At 38.7% G+C, this 17,999-nt stretch overlaps 1 long non-coding RNA gene across 1 annotated transcript; it reads left to right on the plus strand.

The window, feature by feature from the left end:
- The first annotated feature begins 10,509 nt into the window (after nt 1-10,509).
- Nucleotides 10,510-17,347, plus strand: LOC131908572 (uncharacterized). Its single transcript, XR_009378622.1, has 3 exons — nt 10,510-10,714; nt 12,362-12,431; nt 17,234-17,347. It is a non-coding gene; the product is annotated as an uncharacterized LOC131908572 (long non-coding RNA).
- The last annotated feature ends 652 nt before the right edge of the window (nt 17,348-17,999 follow it).

A 17,999-nucleotide genomic window follows, 5' to 3' on the forward strand; every position in this document is an offset into this window, starting at 1 on the left:
CTGAAGAAGGGTTATTACAATTTAGAATGAGGGTGGATGGTATTTTAAAAGTGTGTGTAATCTGAGGCCTGATAACCAATAAGCCTCTACACGGAGCAGCATTCTCTTTGGTCTCCTCTAAATCCCAAATCTTCAAAACAGGCTTTAAATACGAAAACTGTCCCTCCTCCATCAGAAGGACAGGACCAGTGTCAATGGCTTTCCATCTCCTGATGAAGCAGAAAAGGGAATCATCCCAAATTGACTGCTTTTGCTTCTTGGTGGACAAAGCTGAGACAAGCACATTAGGCACAGTATACAGTTTGGATGGGTACATGCCCTACTTAGAATAATATTTCACAAGCACTGGGTACAGATTCACTCGATTCATTTGTGGACATTTAATGTGATTGTATTTTTAGTGTTTCCAATCTGAATTTAGCTTTATTGCTGCAATACTGGAACTTACATTTTAGTGTAAATAAGATTTTCTAAAGAGGAAAACATCGGTTCTTCCTGTGGATGCCCAAGCACTTCTGTGTGATGAGGATGGCCTTGGCTGCTGTGAGATGGGAATAGTGTCACCCCTCACACCCACGAGCTGTCAGACCTGGATTTGATGTTCTTGTGACAACTAAAACCCTCTATTTCTGCTGTTGAGTCACTCCAGTGCAGAGTTGTCAACCTAGTAAAAATCAGCCTCTAGGCTAAGATTTACTCAGCAGAATTTGAAAGGCAGACCATAGCTAAGTACAGTCCTTAGGCCTAACCATTAAGTAGACAGCATCTATTTCTACAAAACCCATTTCTGCTTTTCAAGGATCCAGACTCTTCAGCCTTCTTCTTTCTCAAGTTTTTCTTTTTCATCCTTCCTAGAGGCTGTTGTACTTACCCTGAGCTAACAGGGTGCAAGGTGCCCTTCATGGGGGATGTCTGTCAGCTGCTATATACTGACAAGGAAGAAATATCTCCAAGGGTTAATTGCTTAAAATGAGTAACCAGTGATAAACCGTGAAACCCAGGGATGATACTTGCCAGCACTTTTTCCTTCCCTCTCCCTATCCCCAGCCACTGACAAGCCACACCTATAATACTCTTTAAACGTTCTTCAGTGCCACATTGTTTTCTTTATGCCATCTCCCAACTAGCATAATACACCACTTCAGTCCTGAGGTTGGTTATTATGGATGCTGCTAGCTCCATATGAACGTTTACTTTTATTTTTGTGGGGTTAGGAATAGAACCCCAAACACAAACTAGACAAGAACTCCATCACTGAACTACACCCTTACTGTACACACACACACATACACACACACACACACACACACACACACACACACACACACACACACACATTGGAGTAGAAGGATGCAGCTGAGACTAGGTTCTGTTATATAATGCAGGCTGGCCATGAACTTATTATGCAGATAAGACTGGACTTGCATTGAACTCATGATGCTTCTGCCTCAGCCTATGGAATTCTGGGATTACAGGGCTGAGGTGCCACATTCAGATTTGCAACTTACATTTAAATAAATTATAGTTAAGTACAACTTAAAATTCAACCTGGCATTATTACTAGCTGGATTTTAAGTACTCCATATTCACATGTGGCTACAGTCTATCATCCAGGGCAGGCAGAGAACGTTCCCTTCATCTCTGATTATGTTGTTGCACACTGCAACAACAGAATGGCAATGGCCCCTTCACAGCTCACACCAGGCTATGTGTCTCACACCGTCTGCTCTCCGTCTCCCTTTCATCATGTTGCTTGAATGTTCTTGTCAAAATGAAGGTCAGAATCCACCCTACAAAGATCCCTGAATTCTTTCAGGGTATTAGAACTAGAGCTTCATTCCACACTGCTCTTCCCTGGCTCTCTCTGCATCAATCACTTGGTCTCACTTGCTGATTTCGCTCACTTCTGCCTGGGGTATCTGCTGTTCTCGTGCCTTTCCTCCATCCTCAAATAACGACAACATTTGCTTCACTTTGTAGACCAAGCATCCTTTCCTCAGGGAAGCTCAATTAATACCTGTTAAATGAGTGATTTACCAACAGAAAGACATTGCCAGAGGTTGAATGCCAGATCCTGGGGCATCTAGGTAAAATATGCCATCAATCACCTGGTGAAATGAAAAAACTCCAGTGCACTAAAGCTGCTTTTGAACTAGAACTGCAGTTGAAATAAAAGGAAACTGGCCCCAAAATCTGATCTTGCTTCAAACTCCATGTCATCAACTCTCATGGAGAGGTGGTGCACAAGGATGAGTTACATGGTCTCTCCCAGTATATCCACTCCTTAGTAGTGGACAGATCTTGTGAAATTCTCCCATTCAGGACCTGAAATTATTCTCATGATTGGGCCTGGTAATACGGAAATGGAGAAGAGTTGTTAAAGATGAGAAAAGACCACCAATAAGCTGACTTTGTACTAAGAGAAAGAGAAATACGTTAGGGGGATCCCTGCCTTCAAAAGCTTTGGTCTTAAAATTGTGTTTATAATCCAAGAATTAATTACAGAGAATTCAGATCCTCTGGCCCAGATGGAAGAAAATCTTCCAAGTGTATAGTAAACCGCACACAGGGAAGTGTATATAGCTTTGAGGAGCTGAGGGCCTCAGTCTCATGGCAGCCACAACCAACTACAGTTTACTTACAACCCAAAGAAATGTAAGAGACCCCACGTTGCAGAGGGCAGCCCTGGCTCAGTCAGCTTCTGCTTTTCTCCCTGCAGTCTTGGGACAAACACTCTACCACTGAGCTACATTGTACATCCTCGACCAACATCTTCTTTTCTTTCCTTTTCTTGTTTACTAATGCACATTAATTATATAAGTGAATGGGTTTAACTCTGAAAAATGTAAGATCCAGTTGTCAGTTTAAGAATTACTGTGATATTGAAGGAACACTGGGTGCAAATCACATTCAAAAGGCATTATCACCAAACAATGTGATACCAAGTCACTGGCATTTCCTATGGGCATAAATGCCACAGACTTTCAGTAATTTATGGTTGCTTATTTCATTTATACCTGAAGGAAATGTTAAATTTCAAATTGAGATCAGTGAAAATGAAGATACCTTTGTCATGCCAATATACCCATTTCCTGGCATTCCTTTTATTTTACTGTATTTTTTTAAACTGTCCAGCAAGCAGTCTGAGACCAACTTCATTATCCCCTTACCATGTCGCCTTCACCACAAAGAGTAATAGCTGTGATTTCCCCCTAAAGTGTTCCTCCAAGACCACCAACTCTGCATTCCTCTGTGTGTGTGTGTGTGTGTGTATGTGTGTGTGTGTGTGTGTATTTGTGTGTGTGTGTGTGTGTGCATGTGTGTGTGTGTTAATCTGAAAGCTTTATTTTCAGATGTATACATACTTGTGGAAATATTTTGCTCATTTTCAAATGTCCAGTTGAGAAGGTACATAGGCTTTCTTGTAGTTCCATAGTCTTTGCCGGCTTCACTCTTCCAAGGAGTCCCCAAGTGGATTTTAGCAAGTGAAGCTACTGACATTGGACTCCCGTTCACACCCTTCACAGGGCCCATCCTCTTGTTTATCCCAAGTTCATTTTCCTTTAATTACATGAATTACTTGATTTGCATATGTGATTCATGTCGTCTTGATTATTCAGAATTAACCTGAACAGAACACAGCTGCTCCATGATAAATTCTGGTGTCTGTCTGGGTTTTTAAGTTTCTCAGTGAAATGGTGTCTCAGGGAGGCCAATGTCCCTAATAGAAATGGCAAATCCAGGATTCCAAGCTCAGACCTCCCCTGCCTACACCTGTCCAATCCTGATCCCTTCTCCTTTGTATCCCAGAGACAACTGGGAATTTGTACTTATGAAAAACTTCTTTCTACCCCTAGCGCTATACATTATCAGAGTTATGAATGGATGTTCTCTGTTCTGTGCTGAGCTGTAAACCAATGTGATGATTTTCTCAATAACTTATTATTTGTTTATATACTCCCCTTGCAAAAAAAAAATGACTAAGTAGCTTTAGAATTTACAGAGTATTTAAGAGCTTGTGATGCATCTCTCCCCTCTTTGGGTCCAATTCTGTTTCTATTTCCTCCCTAACTTCACACAGCACAAGTATCATTTCTTGATTTATGAACGTTGCTGATATCTGTTGACACACTGCTTTAAAAGTTGAGGTTTTTTACTCATTGTATACCCACTTCCCATAGGTGCCCGTTTTATAGTTGTGTTGCTATTGAAAGTCTTTTCTACTGTGCCTTCTGTGTCAACATAAGCACTGCATCCGTCTGCTTTACTTTTTCCTTTTCTATTTCATTTTCTGTCAGACATGTATTTCCTCTCATATTGTCAAACTCAGCATTATTTACTTTCATATTTTGAACCAAATGAATACTTCTTGACTTTCACTCCAGATTAATTCTAAAAGTTGGGAATTAGCAAAGAGCCTTTGCCTAATTTTGATGATTACAGTATTTCTTAGTTAAGGACTCGGGTGTGGCTAGAACCACACTTCTAATATGGTGACCTTCTAGGTCACTTAAAAATAAGTGTCAACCATCATGTCCAAGCAACCTTCATATTATGCATGCCATTGATTAAGTTCATGTTTAACTTCATTTTCTTATGTTATACATTATGTATGGAAGGATTTTTTATGTCTCCAAGATTTTACTTGTATCTTATTTGTTCTTGAATAAGAGAATTCCACATCTTCTGTTTTTTTATTTCAAAGACCCTCATTGAACGCATGAAGACAGAATTTATGTGAGTGGAACTCTAGCATAGGCTAATGGACGATCAAAATGTTCTTGACTAGAGACACAAAAAAGTAAGCCTACTTATGAGAGGAATAACAGTCATTACATAGATTCTACCTTTGACCCCAAACTTCCCAGTTCAGGAACAAGGAGTTCAGTGGAAGGAAGCCTGTGGATGCAAATCCAAACCCTTTCTATGTGGATATCTTAGATGGAGCTCTATGTTGAGCAATAATAACAGGATATAATTACATTTCTTTGGGAATTGTACACAAATGACAATTTCTGTTCTCATCACAGAATTTTATTAACAATATAAAATAATTTGAAAATAAAAGTAAATACTGCTTATTAATCTGCAGAAAGGACAATCTCAGAGTTCTGCTTTGTGACTCAAGACCATGATTCCTGTACCCTGGGTAATTCTTGAATTTCTTCAGAGTTTTCTTTGGTAAGGAAAGTTTCAGAAGATAAATTCACACTTTAGTTCTTAGGTGAGTTAATGATCGTCTTTCCTCAGCTTACTGAAACTCTGTAGCTGAGGCAATCCTTCCACTGTTTTGATCTGAATATCCCTTGTAAATGATCCCCAGGCTGAAGTGAAACAGAACTGTTAATGCATTTTTGATGAGTATTAAAAATTCATGAAAAAATAAAAAGTATGATAAATATTCAAAGGAACCTGGTTTGAGTTTCTAATTGTGTGTGTGTGGTGTTTATGTGTATGCATGTAGAGGCCAGAGGCTGACTTGTGTATCACTGTCAATCACTCTCTGTTTTATATATTATTTTTAACTTTTCTTTTTCCATGAGAATTTCATACACATACACCATGAAATACTATTGTATCTGCTGCTCCTATTTTCCACTACAGCTCCTCCCAACTTCATGTCTTTTGTCATATACATATATACATATATGTGTGTGTCCCACTAAAGATAGTTACTGCTGCCCATATGTGCTTGGATGTAGGGCCATACACTGGAGCATGGCAAACATACCAGTGACCAAATCCTCCAAAAAATGAGTAAGTCCCCTTGCCCTTGACCATGTAACGTTCCACTGCCCATAGCTTCTCAATAAGAGATGGGGCCTGGTGATCCTCTACCACATCTATGTGGAAGTTTTGTCTGGCTTGATCTAGTATAGGTCTTGTGCAGGTAGTCACAGCTGCTGTGCATTCATGACTGCAATAGCCACACCATGTCCAGAAGACAGTACTGCACAGCACTCCTCCCCATGGTATCTTCCTCATTCTTTGTGCCTTGTCTTCTCTACTGGTCCCTTGAGCAACAGGTGGGTAGAGGGTAGTTAATGTAGATGTTCTATTTAGGGCTGAGCACTCAGTCTCTCATTCTCAGAAGTTTGATCACCTTTGCATCTCTCTTTTGAATGCTGTCTCCTGTAAAATGATGCTTCTCTGATCAAGATTAAGGGCAACTCAGATCTCTAGGTCTACGATTAAATATTTAGAAGGCAATTTGATAACATAATAGTTTAGTAAAATAACAATAGCATATTCTAATATAGAGCCTATGACCATGAGCTTTTTGCCCAGGATTACAGTAGTAGGCATGAAATTCCTTCCTGGGGAACAGGCTCAAATTCAAACAAAACATTTGTTATCCCATAATGGCCGTGCTACTATTGTATCAGGAGGCAAATCTTGCTTGACAGGTGAGTATTGCAGCATGTAGGGTCCAGCAATGGATAAGATCACTTACGTCTTTCTCCCTGCATATCTTGTACAGTACCTTCCATTACTATGAAATCTAGCCAAGAGGAAATTTCTTGTTGAGCTTGTTATTACTTCTCTACATCATCCTGCAGATAAAGTACGTTGTATCTTCAGCAATAGAATCTTACCATGTACTTATGATAGGTAACCAAAGGACATCACATGTATTGATTTACAGACCTCTGGGGTACCTCTGACCAATGAGTCTTAGGGAGGTATCTCCTGCTTTATATGCAATTTTCATTTAATAGTCCACGTCTTCTGAGAGGGATATTGTCTACCCATGCACGGTAATTATGCTTGAACTCCCTTTTATTTTTATTTTTAAGGTTGTATTTTGAAATTAACTTACTAACAGATTTTATATGGATTTTTTTTTTTATAGAACCCTGGTTTTGGTAAACTCACCTATTACCTCTTCCTCTGTCCCTTTGCTCCACTTTCCTTACCACTTAATCCTTTGACCTTCCTCGCCTCAGTTTTTTTGGCAGAATCTCTCCTTGAACCTGGAGTTTGCCACGTCAGTCAGACTTGTTGGTCAGAAGACTGCTGGGTCTGTCTGTCTGTCTCCATTCCCATTGCTGCTATCATAGACTATTGGTGAAATTATTAAGGCCACTCCACGTAGTTAAAAGGGAGGTTTATTTTGTGGGGTAACTTACAAGTGAAGGGATAGTTACAGGGTCTGGAAAAGGTGTGGCGCGCAGTCTGGCAGTGTTCTCTGGAGAACTCTGCTCGGTCTACCTCCGGCATCCAGGGTCCAGGAACCAAGCGAGCCGGGCGTCTGGATCTCGGGTTGTCAGGGTCCTCTCTTGGCCCTGCCTTGTAGGTGTGACAGCTACCGAAGCCTCAGTGGGGGTTGGAACTTCCAGGTCAAAGCTGGAATGGCTACCCACTACAGTAGACGTGGCTGACTTTTATGTGGGTTCCATACTTAAGCCTCCATGTTTGTGCAGCAAGCACTTTACATGCTCAGACATCTCTCTAGTCCTGTGTTTGGGTTCCTTTGCCTTAAAAGTATTCCCTCTCTGAACCTTTCTCCCTTACCATACAAAGAACACCATACATCATCCCTCTTTCTACCTTTTGAAAAGTCTAGTTGAAAAAAAAATCTTTGTGTCTGTAGCCTGTCAGGGGTAAATTGAGTAGAAAATTATTCATACTCTGGAAAAACCAAATGCTAATATGGACATTTTCATTAAATGCCCTAAGAAACTACAGATGTTTGAGTAAATTCCGCTGATTGCTTTGGCTTGACCTCTTCTCGCTGCCCCTTACACAGATGACTGAAATCTTTTCACTGATCTCACCCTGTGTTATCAGTTTCATAACAGGAGGCTTTTGTGGAATCCATGACTTTAGCATTAATGAATTTCCTCTCTCTTTCCCTTCCCGTGTCCCCCACCTGCTGACAACAGCTCTCTATGCAATTCTGTGAGCGGGAAAATGCAGTAAGACTCTCCTTCATTAAATAGGACACCTCATTCAGGTCACTCACACAGCTCATTTTAAATAAATTGAATCAATTTATGCCTATTAGCTACTTGTCCTTGAACTAAGATAATATGGACTGTTCAGGTATCACTCAGAGAAAGAAGTAGGGGAGTAAAAAAAAAAATTACAAAATATTCCAAAAGTGGTATTGTACAGAACCTTGCTTTAATAGAACTAAGAAAGAAAAGTCTATTACTCTTAATAAACAGACATTTTTAATTAAATGGAAAGTTTGAATATGTTTATTGATGGGGTTTTATTGTTTATTTTTTGAAATGAGTGAAGTGCTATGAATAAGGCTTATGAATAATTGCTAAGTCCAGATACCTGAGGCTTCTGTTTTCACCTAGGGAAGCTCTTGTAAGAATAAAGCCTTGCCGGGCGGTGGTGGCGCACGCCTTTAATCCCAGCACTCGGGAGGCAGAGCCGGGCGGATCTCTGTGAGTTCGAGGCCAGCCTGGGCTACCAAGTGAGTTCCAGGAGAGGCACAAAGCTACACAGAGAAACCCTGTCTTGAAAAACCAAAAAAAAAAAAAAAAAAAAAAAAAAAAAAAAAAAAAAAAAAAAAAAAAAAGAATAAAGCCTTAAGTGAATGAGTAAGGCAAACAAATCTATAAGCTGATTCATAGATGGGAGTTACTTATAAGAGTGGCATAAAAAATGTTTGATTAAACAGAGTTTAAATTTGGTCCAAATAGATAATCACTACATTGTCCTTTTCTGATGATGCGTTTGTTCTAGCAAGTTTCTTTCCTATGTATTTTAATGCAATCTGCATCTTCATTTAGTTAATTCAGATATTGCCATTGTTATCATTGTGGCCCACTTTCCTCCAGTGTTTCAAGCTCCCATCTCTGTCTGGGAATAGGGGATGATCTCTTTTTTCTTTCTTTTTTCAGTTTAGCATGAGATGTTGTGGTGGTATTGTGTTCCCCAAAATATTGTACACCTGAATAAACTTATCTGGGGTCAGAGAACAGAACAGCCACTAGATACAGAGGCCAGAAAATGGTAGCACACACACCTTTAATCCTATCACTTGGGAGGCAGAGATCCATCCGGATCTCTGTGAGTTCAAGGCCACACTGGAAACAGCCAGGAATGGTGACTCATGCCTTTAATGCCAGGGAGTGATGGCAGAAAGCAGAAAGGTATATAAGGCGTGAAAAGCAGGAAGGTTGGTTAAGCTTTTAGGCTTTGGAGCAGCACAGTTCAGCTGAGACCCATTTGGACGAGGACTCAGAGGCTTTCAGTCTGAGGAAACAAGATCAGCTGAGGAACTGGCGAGGTTAGGAAGCTGTGGCTTGTTCTGTCTCTCTAATCTTCCAGCTTTCACCCCAATACCAGGCCCCGGGTTTGTTTTTATTAAAATGACCTGTTAAGATTCATGCTACATCTGGCACCCAACATTTGTGGTACGAATTCATGAAAAAGCTGCTTGCCTGTAGCCTTGTAGCCCCACCTCAGACCTGAGCTACCCTCAGCCGGTTGTGGTGGAGCACACTGGTTGGATTTACTGAAGGAGGCAGAGGCAGGAGGATCCCGAGTTTGAGGCAAGAGGCTTGCTAAGGAGAAGCTACGGCCAGGGCCCAGCCACAAACAGTAGTGGTGGGACCATGGAGGCAGTGGCTGCTGCTCCGAGTTGCTGGATCCTTCTCAGCGTGTTGGTAACTATGGTGATGCTGCTACCTGGGACCAAGGGTTTACTACTGCTTGTTCAGAGAAGAATTGCCAGGACCATCGTGTTACAAGAAAGCATTGACAAAGGTCAGTTTGGAAAAATTTGGCAAGACAAATGGCCCAATACCAGGTCCCAGGTTTGTTTTTATGAAAAAGACCTGTTAACATTCATGCTACAACATGTCATTGCTTGGCCATTGAAATGTGCCAGGGTATGTGCTATGCATGACTTCTAACTTGCAGCTATTGGTGATGCTTTATGATTTCCTAATTTCTTGCATTGGTGATCATGGAAGCAAAGCATTGAAATAGCCTAAAAAGAGATTCCTGACCCATGACAGATTTATGATAATGAGCAATGACTTTGTTTTGTACTAACCCACTGAAAGTTTGGAGTTACTTTCATTGTTTTATGACTGAGCCTCTTCTTATTGAAAGAAACTTTTATGGCCTTTTTTTATTTCTAGAACATGTGTGGTGATTATTCTTGATAGAAGCTCAAAGTTACTTTACAAAATGTACTGACAGTTGGAAAGTTGTGAGCTGGAGGGTCCAGATGTTGACCTGTCAGGAGCAGACAAGTATATGCTTCATGAGTTTCTCTAATTAATGGAGAGGAGCCATATAATATAATGGAAATCAGGCTTAGCACAAGGTTCTCTTGGGATATATGTTTGTGATTATTGTAAAAAAAGAATGTATCATTTAATTATAATTACTAATCACTGTTGGCCACTCTCATAGCTCATTTCCACATTGATAAAGTTTTGTAGTGATGACTTTAACAAAAAGAGTTACAACAACAAGGGTAGGTTTGGCAACAGCTACCAATGGTTCTCTTCTTAGAATTCTTGGGGTTTCAGAAGATAAATGCTAAAAAAATAGAGGAATTCATTTTCCATAATGAACATCACCAACCTGTAATGATCAAGTCCTTCTCCTCCTTTTCTGATCATGGCCTGCTTCCATCTGTGCCATTTTCCAAATTTATCCAAAGGAGATATTTTTATAAACTGTAGACTTTTCAACTCTTGAAAAGGGCGCATGCTTGAAATCAAACATCCCTTTGTGGGTGAGAAAGGATGGGGAAGGCATCTGTTTAATTGGGTCTTGCAAAATGCTTCATAAATTCTTCAGAAGAATAAAAAAACATTTAAAATGTAGTTATTGTATGACAGCCTCCCACCATGGAAATTCCGTTAGGTTTTTTGGTTTTTTTTTTTTTTGTTTTTTTTTTTTCCCCCTGTGGCAAAAAAACTCTTCACTTTCTCCTAAAGTGGATTTGATGGCCTAACAGCTTGGTGTATTTAATTTAAATAGCTCTTTGTTTGTGAAGTAGGAAGGAGAATAAGGCTTAAATAATTTGCTAATGCCTCAGGAGCAAAAGTAGTAAACTCTCCCTAATACAGCCAACATAAGCATCACCTATTGCCAGTAAGTAGGGAAATGGGTGAGCTGGAAGGCCTCCTGCCTTGCTAATCTTTATGAAATCCTCAAAGAGATGTGTAGATATGCTTACTCACTACTTCTTCATTTCTTTTCTAGTCTTGAACTCCTTTAGGAATATTGACTTAGAGGTAAAATTTGCTGTAATGTGTGTCCAGCTCCTAGCAAATATTGAAATGACTAGGCTCTAGCCTTTTGGGTTTATTCTATAGACTTTACTTCTGATTGATACATGCACTTACTTCAGCATTTATGCTGCTCCTTCCTGTTCCTTGTGTTCTCCTAATTTATTTTCCTGGAGACCACGTAACCCGAAGTTTTCTTCACTGATATCAGCATCTATCTTGAGTTTTATGGTCACTCCTCAATTTATTAAAAGTATTATGAATCACAATTGTTAGTTTATATTGGTCATTTTTGTAGGATGTACACATATTGGCGTAAAACATTTTATATGGTTCATATATTAATTGCTAGGTGTACAGCTCTAAGGAGAACTTAAAGAATTGCATGATAATACATGAATTATCTACTTGTGAATGTATTTTTGTTAATCTTCAAAAAACCAATAAAAATTAATTCACTGAAGTGACATGAAGTTTGTATATATCATACATCAATCATTGTATTCTGGTACTTTAAGCCAAAAGTAATGTGAAAGAAGCTCAAAGGAAAAGAAACCATAATGGTCTACACTTGAGACCCAGCCAGTTTTAGGCCACTATCTCCATTATGATGAGCTTCCATTTTCCAATAATGAAATAATATTAATTGTCCTGTTTAAAATAACTCTTTGGCCGGGCGGTGGTGGCGCACTTCTTTAATCCCAGCACTCAGGAGGCAGAGCCAGGCGGATCTCTGTGAGTTTGAGGCCAGCCTGGGCTACCAAGTGAGTTCCAGGAAAAGGCACAAAGCTACGCAGAGAAACCCTGTCTCGAAAAACCAAAAAAAAAAATAAATAAATAAAATAAAATAAAATAAAAAAATAAAAACTCTTTGGATAGAAAATAGAACAGCATAGAAATATTTTATACTTTACCAATCAAAGAAGCAGCGCAGACCTTCAACTTATCTGTAAAGACACTTGTGAAAAGTTTATAAATCTTCCCCTTTTTTCACAACACAAACAAATAGAAATACAAAACCAAGAGCTCAGAATTCCCCATGGTTCCTCTGACAGCATGGAAGGAGAGAGAGAAGAACACTTTGGAGGACAAAGAAAGCCGATGAAATGCAAAGATGCTGATTCTGCCCCTTGCCTGCTCTGTTGCAGACACTTCAACTGTGCAACCTTACCAAGTACTCCCATCCTGCCACGTAGAGATCACCATCCCATTTTACAGGTAGGATAATAATCATATTTTGGATATGAGATGTGCCTCATCACCTCATTCCTTAAAGGTGTTGTCCCCAGCTGGTCATGATATTTTGGGAGATATGCAAATTTATGTTGTCTGGAGGACAAAAGCCACTGAAGGACATACTTGTCTTTGAAGGGTCTATTGAGTCTCTCTCTCTCTCTCTCTCTCTCTCTCTCTCTCTCTCTCTCTCTCTCTCTCTTTCTCTCTCTCTCTCTTGGCTTGCTGCCTTCAATGGAACTAGCAGCAACTGTATTATGTTCTTGCTACAATGATGTTCTGCCTCACTACTTTCAACAGAGTGAAAGACACATTAGCTGAATCCTTTGAAACCATGAAGCAAAATAACTCCTTCCTTCCCTAAGTTACTTCTGTGAGGCCTTTTGTTCCAGTGACACCGAAGTAACTAATACAGGAATTAAGGCTCACAGAAGAAATATGACTTACCCAGAAGAGAAGAACTTAACTGACAGAGTAGACTCATTGCATAGAATGGCTGACTTTAATAGTTAACTTCATCCATAGCTGAAGGCATTGGTTTTCATAGGAGCATGCAAACCAAATAGTTCTTGGTAAAGGAAGGAACTCACCGCTTTGTAACTTCTTTAACAACACTTCTGTCCTTAACCCTTTCTTTAGATCATAAATGAAGCCATATCTCTGATGAACCTCCATAAGATAAAAGGAAATAAATCAATGAAATGTGAAGATTTTACATCTTAATTTCGGCTGCCCCATCCTACCTTAGCAATCAGCTTGCTGTGTAAAGAGAACCTAGAAGGCACACATGCCCTTTGTAAGAAAACAGTATTACAAATAACATTAATTAATGACATAGAATATTAGAAACCCATATATTTGGGGACATCAGGCAGCCTTGCTCCTTAACATTGTAAAATATTGGGTATCTGAAAATGGAGCTGGTCATACTGTCATTGAAAAATTGGTCATAGATAGCAGATATCTGTCTGTCTGTCTGTCTATCTATCTATCTACCATCCATTCATCCTTCCATTTATCCATCCATCTATTCAAGGACCTCTTTCACACTGAAAATAATTATGGCAATATGAAGATATTTTTACCTCCTTGATATATAGTTTTTGTTATTAAGCATATTTTAAGTTAAAACAAAAATATACAAAACATTATTAATTTACTTTGTTTTAAAAACATAATATAGTAAATATCTGTTAACATTAACAATTATTTTCTTTTGTTTAATTTATAAAGTAACATTTGTTTCTTTTTTTTTTATTTAAACTGTTTGGCCTAATGGCTCAGGCTTCTAGCTATCTAGTTCTTTCATCTTAAATTAATCCATTTCTATAAATCTATACCTTGCCATGTGGTTCATGGCTTACCAGCATCTTCACATGCTGCTTGTCATGGTGGCAGCTGACAGTGTCTCATTTTCACTTCCTGTTCTCTCAATTCTCCTGTCTGTTAGTCCCACCTATACTTCCTGCCTGGCCACTGGCCAATCAGTTTTTTTATTTATTGACCAATCAGAGCAATTTGACATACAGACCATCCCACAGCACTTCCCCTTTTCTTTCTTTTTTTTTTTAAAAAAAAAAAAGAGGAAAGTTTTAACTTTTATACATCTCCAAAAAAAGCCAGCTTGGTATATTTGGGAATTTGGGTGTAGCTTCTCTTACTACTTCCTGCTGGAGGGGGGCGCAATATCTTATGGGGACACAAAGAAAATTTCAGGATTATGGAGTAGTCCGTGAGGGTGTATCGTCTGAGCTGGTTGCCTTGAAATGGTTCTGAATGTTGGATCATCTGGGCTTTGGTGTCATCAGAGACCTTTCAGGGGGTCTTGGCTGGTCAAACCTGATGTATCTTAATCTGGAACAAATCCATAGCCTCTGGCTTTCTGTAGAAACAAAAGCAGAGCCTCCTTTCCAAAGCAACATATCCTTAGATCCAAATTTTAAAGTCAAGGTATCTTTAGCTTTTACAATCAAATGTTTTTCTTCAGTTACAAATATCAAAGAGAACATAATCCAGATTCTCTGTGTGGTAGCCATCTTTACGTGGCTTATTTTTTATATTACCTTGAGCCTATTGCTTTATTTATTTTTTTTTAGCTTTAAAATCTAGTTTAATGTTTTTTTAAATTTAATTGTATTTTACAATACAATTCAGTTCTACATATCAGCCACGGATTCCTTTGTTCTCCCCCCTCCTGCCCCCCTCCCCTTCCCCCCAGCCTATCCCCTATTCCCACCTCCTCCAGGGCAAAGCCTCCCCCGAGAACTGAGATCAACCTGGTAGACTCAGTCCAGGCAGGTCCAGTCCCCTCCTCCCAGGCTGAGCCAAGCATCCCTGTATAAGCCCCAGGTTTCAAACAGCCAACTCATGCAATGAGCACAGGACCCGGTCCCACTGCCTGGATGCCTCCCAAACAGATCAAGCCAATCGACTATCTCACCCATTCAGAGGACCTGATCCTGTTGGGGGCCCCTCAGCCATTGGTTCATAGTTCATAAAGTAACATTTGTTTCTTATACATTTCAAAAAAAGTTTAACAAGACAAATGGCATTGTTTAACAACTTTACTAATCTTTTAAACTTCTAGCTTAACACAAAAGAGCCATATTCTCTCAACTGCTGATCATTAATTTTGTTCAGGGTTTTTATTTTTAATTATTTTATATTTATATTTTATATTTATATTTAAACCCAGCTTTATACAAATCTATGTTGACGTAGGGAGGACCTCACAGAGTCATTGAAAGAAGACAGAAACTTGAACCAGAGACTAGAATTTGAGCAGACGTACACTAAAGACACAAAAAATGCCCAAGTACACAGCATTCAACATGGTGTGGCAGCATAGAGTACAAATGCTCATTATGCATCATGATAACACTTATCCCTAGACTGCCATGTAATGTGCAGAGCTATGCCTAGGATGTGTTAAAAAAAAAGTAGGATTAATACTTTTTGTGCAAGTGGCTAGATGGAAACATGTATTCATACCTTCCCTTACACAAAGGAAACTTTCAGTTTCTTTGACCTCCTTTAAATTAGACTACTGACAGCCATTACATTCTTTTTTTCTGGTAAAAATATAGAATAAATTACTGGGAGAAGAAACCTAAATTTTCACTGAGGAAGAAACTACTCTGAAGTGAAGGCTTATGCCCAGCAGTAGATGGCCAACAGAAAATTAACACAAAGGCATCTTTGGAGGCTTCTTGTTTTATAATATCATGTCAAGGAACTAACTTAAAAAAATGTATTATTTTATTTTATTTATATATAGTTTTCTTCTCTCCATTTACCCTACAGATCCTTTATGTATATATTGTGACTTGCTGTTTAGTATATCTATGGAATTTCTGAATGTGTAATAAGTGGATTTCTTTTTCTTGTGCCTTCTCTTGGACTCTTTTCCATCTGTTTGTTTTGCACAATTCCAATGTGTTAGCTTTTGTTTTACCTTGTTTTATTGAAGCCTGTTTGTTTTCTAATGAGAGACAGAAAGGGATACAGGATGGGAGGGGAAGTGAGGGTTGGCTTGGAAGAGTAGACAGAGGAAAAACTATAATTGTGGTATATTGTATGAGAAAAATATCTATTTTAAATAAAAGGAAAAAGTACATTCTTACTTTGAAAGCTCAGAATCTCAATGACATTTGTGCATATGTTCTGCTGCTATCTTTTCTATTTTTCTAATTCTTACAAAAAATTAAATATAATTTAGTATTATAGAGTTGGAAACTCAAATACTTGATGTCACACTAGAATCAACAAGCAAATGTGAAGGTAATCCCTTTTGCAAATCTCCTTTGGATACTGTATAAACTTCCATGAGTTAATATTAGTTTTATTTTCAACTTTTTAATGTTCAGCAATTAAAAATGACTGAATTTGTTAATAATGACCATATGCCCTGTAGCTGTTTCATAAGACTGTCAAGAATTAAATTAGGTTCTCTATTTCCTTATTTAATGACTGTTTTATTGGTGTATAATTCACACTATAAAATTTACCTGCTTAAAAATATATAATCCAGTGCTTATAATGAATACTCAGAGTTGTAGATACAATACAACCTATTTTCCTATTTATTTTTATGATCAGCAAGGACTTGCAATATTGAGGTGCATAGTTCTTTATTTCTGGGTATGCACATCATTATACTCATTTTGTGCAAGTCTATGATGAGAGATTAAAACCATCAAGCATTTGATTTTCCCCAGAAGTGAGCATTCTAGTGATTTATGTTAAGACTCTTTTGCAGCTAAATTGATGGATGGTATCAACATTAATATATTGATACAATTTTATTTAGAGCTTAAAAGCTGTGAGAAGCTTATTTTTAATAACAGTAATTGAGTTAAAATTAAGTTAATTAAAAACCCTTTCTTGAAGGAAGCACATATAAAAATGAAGAACAGAGGAGAACTTGATTAGGCTGAAGAAAGGTGTAATTCATTATTTTCTGCTTTGTTTTATTTTGTATGTCGTGATCTTTTCTAAACATTTCATTGTTTTAAGCTGTTTTTTAATTTTAGTTTTTTTAAATTTGTTTGACAATCATATATACTGTGATCAGAGTCACCCCATTAACCTTCCTTAACCCTTTCATTCCACTACTGAACTTCTGCCAATTAGTTCTTCTCATTTCATGTTGTTATTTTTCCTTAATCTACTCAATTTAATCAGGTTTGCTTGTATGAACATAGATAGAGGGTTATTTACCAGAACATGGGCAGTTTACCAGTGGCTACCCCATTGATGAAAATAATTTTCCCCACTTGCCTCCACAGACACACATCTGAAACCATTCATTGTCAAACTCCTCAGCAGAGGCTTGATCCTCATAGCCCTTTCCTCATCTGTGATAGAATTGTGAAAAAGTTCCATTTTGTGCAGGCCTTGTATAGGTAAACCCAGCTTCTCTAGGAACAAGACTGCAATGTCACTGTCGTTAGACAGTGTTTCATACCATTCCTCCCCATCCTCTGACTCTTCTATCCTTTCTTGTGCCTTTTTTACAATGGTCCCTGACCCTGGTGTGCTGTGGGATACTGCTCTTGTAAACTGTAAAGATTTGTCACTCAAATTGGTTTAATGAAATGCTGATTGGCCAGTAGTCAGGCAGGAAGTATAGGCAGGACAAGTAGACTAGAAGAATTCTAGGAAGAGGAAGAGCAGAGTCAGGAGTCACCAGCCAGACGCAGAGGAAGCAAGATGAGAATGCCTCACTGAGAAAAAGTTCCCCAGCCATGTAGCTAAACATAGATAATAATTATAGGTTAATTTAAATGTAAGTCTGGTTAGTATAAGCCTGAGCCATCGGCCAATCATTTATAATTAATGTAAGCCTCTGAGTGATTATTTTTTAAGTGGCTGCGGGACAGAGTGGGACACAGAAAAGTCTCTGGCTACACTGGTGGGCATGATATGGATGTCCCCTTTAGAGTTGAGCACCCACTGGTCATTTATTCTTAGCATTTTGACAGTTAACTGCCACTGACTATGAAAAGATGCTTCTCTGACCAAGGCTAAGGGCAACACTAGTTTCCAGTACAA

Source organism: Peromyscus eremicus, chromosome 4 (assembly GCF_949786415.1).
Source record: "Peromyscus eremicus chromosome 4, PerEre_H2_v1, whole genome shotgun sequence".
NCBI classification, from domain to species: domain Eukaryota; kingdom Metazoa; phylum Chordata; class Mammalia; order Rodentia; family Cricetidae; genus Peromyscus; species Peromyscus eremicus.